The sequence below is a fragment of the Myotis brandtii genome, unplaced genomic scaffold (genome assembly GCF_000412655.1).
Source record: "Myotis brandtii unplaced genomic scaffold, ASM41265v1 scaffold185, whole genome shotgun sequence".
Classification (NCBI taxonomy): domain Eukaryota; kingdom Metazoa; phylum Chordata; class Mammalia; order Chiroptera; family Vespertilionidae; genus Myotis; species Myotis brandtii.
Genome location: NW_005356870.1, coordinates 8990111 through 8995213, shown reverse-complemented (window position 1 = coordinate 8995213; position 5103 = coordinate 8990111). Strand labels below are relative to the sequence as shown.

General features: G+C 45.0%; 1 protein-coding gene and 1 long non-coding RNA gene across 2 annotated transcripts in view; one reads left to right on the top strand and one right to left on the bottom strand.

The window, feature by feature from the left end:
- The window catches only part of MTMR7 (myotubularin related protein 7), a 68243-nt gene that overhangs the window by 41798 nt on the left and 21342 nt on the right, over positions 1-5103 (top strand). The gene's annotated exons all lie outside the window — the stretch shown is intronic.
- LOC106725733 lies at positions 830-1938 on the bottom strand. The gene is made up of 2 exons (XR_001361663.1): positions 1432-1938; positions 830-1337 (listed from the first exon to the last, which is right to left on the bottom strand). It is a non-coding gene; the product is annotated as an uncharacterized LOC106725733 (long non-coding RNA).

The window sequence follows — 5103 nt, the reverse complement described above, 5'->3', positions numbered from 1 at the left end:
TCTAGAATGTCGGTTAATATTGTTGGCCATTGTGTTGTTCTGTGTAACTGACCACTGATTCTTTGACTTACTCATTTAGCTAAAAATTGAGCAACTGGTATGTCCTCAGTTTTTCATGGAAACGCTCGTATTTGATTTTCGCTGCAATTGTGTGCAGTATATGGCGTTGTCTGCTGTTTGTACATGAGGAGCCTGAGTCTCAGAAACATTACACAGCTCCGGTTAAGGTCATTTTAAAGAGAGGAATGAGTAAGTTGAAACAAATAAACGTATAGGAAAACATTTAGACTTGCTCTGGTAATTTAAAAAATGGAACTTAAAACTTCCAGTTACCATTTTTTACTTAGTTTTTAAAAACGAAAATATGTGATAAAACTGGCACTTCAGATATTTCTGGTGTCATTCAGTTGGCTTAAAGAAACATAATATATTCTGTTTACAGAGACATACTGTATTTTTACCAGATTGCCTCCCCTTGGGGACTAATCCAAAATATGGTTTTAAAAAAAGAAAGCCATAACATGCCTATTTTTATAATAGTGTTTTATTTATAATAGTAGAAGTTTGGAGGCCACAGGAATGTCTAATAATAGTAAACAGATTAAATAATTTTGCTCCATCTCTTGATAGAAAATTTTACATCCATTAAAAATGATAAATGTTAAGAATATATGTGTACATTGTAACATGGGAGAATGTGGCTAATGTAAGTGAAAAACTCAGGCTGTAAGATGTACGACTGCTCTGATTTACTCCATGGTCAATCAGAAAGACTGGGAGAGAATGTCCAACAAAACACTTGTATCAGCGTGGAAGGATGACAGGCCAATTTTTAGTTTTTCCTTCTTTACTTACAAAATACTCTCTGTGGTTGGCTTATGACATTAAAAAACAAACACACACGGTACACGTTATCTCCCAGCTTCTGTGAGTGAGGGGTCTGGGCATGTCTCATACAGGTTTTCCGCTTCAAACTCACCCTTTGGCAAATCGGATTCGCCCTTTTGCAAAGCAAATTTGCCTGCAAAGGGGTGCATTTGGAGAGGAAAACCTGTATGTAAAAGGGAACCAGGGTCCCCCTGCCCAGGGCCTTACAGGCTGCGGTTAAGGTGTCGGCCAGGCTGCGTCGTCATCTGGACACGTGGATGAGGAAGGATCTGCTTCCAGGCTCATGCAGGATGCTGGCAGGATTCCAGTGAGGGTCCTGAGCTTGGTGGCTGTCGAGGGGGTGGGGGGCACCCCTAGGTCCCAGGCTGCTGTTCGCTGCATGTGCACGGCCAGAGCTGTCCACAGCACGCAGGCTGTGTCTTCAAGGCCTGCTTCTCTCTGGTTAGAGTCTGGTATACGACATTTAAAAAGATGTTTATATTCAGTTTTTAGGAACACATCCTCCCCAGGATGACATCACAAAGCAGAACTCGAGCCTCGTACTTTCCATCACGTTATGGTGATCTTGGCTGATGTGTTGCTTCGATATTGCACAGGCTCACAAATACCCACCCTGCCTGGTCATGTTACGTTTATGGAGTGATTTACTGATTGATCTGTTTAATATTTTAAGGTATAGTTACTCAAGTAATCTTTATTGCCATCTTTATTGCAATCTTCTTAATATACCCATTTTACAGATGAGGAAATTGAGGCCAAGAGGCTAAGGAACTTGTGAAGCTCACGACAGTAAGTGGTAGAACCAAGGTTTTCACCTGATTGGTGTGAATCCAGACGCCACACTCTTCACTGTTTGGCTTTATGGCCTCCCCAGGTAGTGGGCTGGGTAGGAGGGACCCTGACCCACCCGTTTTAAGATCTGCGTTTGGGTTCTTGCCCTCATCTCTGGGTAAATGTGGTCACGCCTCATTTCCTGTATTTGAAAAACAATGTAAGGAGTATAGCAACGCTGTCTAACTCACAGGCTTATTAAAAAGTTTCCTCGCAAACCAAAAAGTGCTTCTGTGTGACGGTTCTGAGGCCCGATTGTTCCGAACAGCCATTGGATGTAGACGGGGTGGGCGAAGGCAGAGAACTTCCAGTTCGTCCTGGGAGGCACCCCTGCAGTGGGTGTTAGTCATGCCACACCTCGCTCTGGGCTCCCTGCCAGCCTGTGGGTGCACCAAGGTCTGGAAGGGGGTCCCTGACATAACCAGCTTCAGGGTTTCCATGACACATTTCTCTCTGCGCAGAGTCAGGGTTGTGGCTGTCAGTTCGGATGTCCATTGTGTTTGATACTTTCTTCATCTCTTGTCTTTGTGTGAGGTGATGCCTCGTTCTACCTGGAAGAAATGGAGGAGTTCAACCCACTGTAGATCATTCATATTTAACTTTTTCATTTTAAAGTGTTTCTGTTACGTTACTACAAGTTTATACCATGAAATTCTACCAGAGATGAGCTCATGAAAGGTTATAGAAGGGTTCATCTTTTTTTTTAAGTTCTCTGTTTTTTGACTTTTGACCATTGTTAATTTCCTCAGATTACTGACCTATTAGATGAGACAGCCAATAGGACCTGGCTGAACCTCTGGTCATTACCTTACAGACTTAGCAACATGGCGTGGGCTGCCACGCAGAAAACCCACCTTCCCATGAGAGTGGAACTAGAGTGCTTCACATAGCAGTAACGGTTGTAAGACTTTTTTTTTTTTAAATATATTTTATTGATTTTCTACAGAGAGGAAGGGAGAGGGATAGAGAGCCAGAAACATCGATGAGAGAGAAACATTGATCAGCTGCCTCCTGCACACCCCCCCCACTGGGGATGTGCCCGCAACCAAGGTACATGCCCCTGACCAGAATCAAACCCGGGACCCTTCAGTCCGCAGGCCGACGCTCTATCCATTGAGTCAAACTGGTCAGGGCAGTTGTAAGACTTTTTAATGAGTGTTCTGCTAGCCAGGGGTGGGGAACCTTTTTTCTTCCAAGGGCCATTTGGATATTTATAACATCATTCACTTATTATAATTCACTTAACACATTTGCGAGAATTCTCGCTCCATGTTACACAGTGTTTTGCAAAGTATCATACTTTAAAAAGATATTAGCTTGTAAGAACATGTAATAAATAACTTCAAAATGCAATGGGTAATTTTAAAGTGTGCCTTTAACATTTACGTAAAACGTTTTTTGTACCAGGAACACATCCTTCCCAGGATGACATCACAAAGCAGAACTCGAGCCTCGTACTTTCCATCACGTTACGGAGATCTTGGCTGATGTGTTGCTTCGATATTGCACAGGCTCACAAATACCCACCCTGCCTGGTCATGTTACGTTTATGGAGTGATTTACTGATTGATCTGTTTAATATTTTAAGGTATAGTTACTCAAGTAATCTTTATTGCCATCTTTATTGCAATCTTCTTAATATACCCATTTTACAGATGAGGAAATTGAGGCCAAGAGGCTAAGGAACTTGTGAAGCTCACGACAGTAAGTGGTAGAACCTAGGTTTTCACCTGATTGGTGTGAATCCAGATGCCACACTCTTCACCGTTTGGCTTTATGGCCTCCCCAGGTGGTGGGCTGGGTAGGAGGGACCCTGACCCACCTGTTTTAAGATCTGCGTTTGGGTTCTTTCCCTCGTCTCTGGGTAAACATGGTCACACCTCATTTCCTGTATTTGAAAAACAATGTAAGGAGTATAGCAACGCTGTCTAACTCACAGGCTTATTAAAAAGTTTCCTCGCAAACCAAAAAGTGCTCTCCTGTGGAAGGCGCGTTATGCTTTCTCTTGGGAAGCAATACTGCACTTTAAAACAAGCCCTGAACGCAGTGGGTGAGGGAATGGCTGTAGATTAATTCAGCCAGGCACGCATCTGGTAGGTCTGTGCTTTCCTGCGGGGGGGCGACTCTCCTTAATTCCTTCATTCAAGAGACGTGGGGGAAACAGCACGCTTCCCAGGCATGAAGTGCTTGCCTTGTGACATGGCCCAGGTCCACTTAGCACAAGTTCATCAAAGAAAATAAACCACATGTCAGGCCGTGTGGGCGGTTCCTCGGCAAGTTGCTTGGCAGAGAGGCCAGCCTCAGCCTGCTGACCATCAGGTGGGAGTGGGTCCTGCGCCAGGAACAGAGGCCCAGTGTCCACTCGGCCATGGGGGCCGTCCCACAGGGAAGGCGCCAGGCAGCTCCGATGGAGAGACAAGCAGATCCGATGGAGAGATTGAGCTGCTTTTGTCCTGTCCCCTGGCGTGGTGGGCGCTGACTGTGGAGAAGGTTGTGTGGCCCCGAGATCGTATCTGATCTGTGCTTCTGTGTGACGGTTCTGAGGCCCGATTGTTCCGAACAGCCATTGGATGTAGACGGGGTGGGCGAAGGCAGAGAACTTCCAGTTCGTCCTGGGAGGCACCCCTGCAGTGGGTGTTAGTCATGCCACACCTCGCTCTGGGCTCCCTGCCAGCCTGTGGGTACACCAAGGTCTGGAAGGGGGTCCCTGACATAACCAGCTTCAGGGTTTCCATGACACATTTCTCTCTGCGCAGAGTCAGGGTTGTGGCTGTCAGTTCGGATGTCCATTGTGTTTGATACTTTCTTCATCTCTTGTCTTTGTGTGAGGTGATGCCTTGTTCTACCTGGAAGAAATGGAGGAGTTCAACCCACTGTAGATCATTCATATTTAACTTTTTCATTTTAAAGTGTTTCTGTTACGTTACTACAAGTTTATACCATGAAATTCTACCAGAGATGAGCTCATGAAAGGTTATAGAAGGGTTCATCTTTTTTTTAAGTTCTCTGTTTTTTGACTTTTGACCATTGTTAATTTCCTCAGATTACTGACCTATTAGATGAGACAGCCAATAGGACCTGGCTGAACCTCTGGTCATTACCTTACAGACTTAGCAACATGGCGTGGGCTGCCACGCAGAAAACCCACCTTCCCATGAGAGTGGAACTAGAGTGCTTCACATAGCAGTAACGGTTGTAAGACTTTTTTTTTTTTAAATATATTTTATTGATTTTCTACAGAGAGGAAGGGAGAGGGATAGAGAGCCAGAAACATCGATGAGAGAGAAACATTGATCAGCTGCCTCCTGCACACCCCCCCCACTGGGGATGTGCCCGCAACCAAGGTACATGCCCCTGACCAGAATCAAACCCGGGACCCTTCAG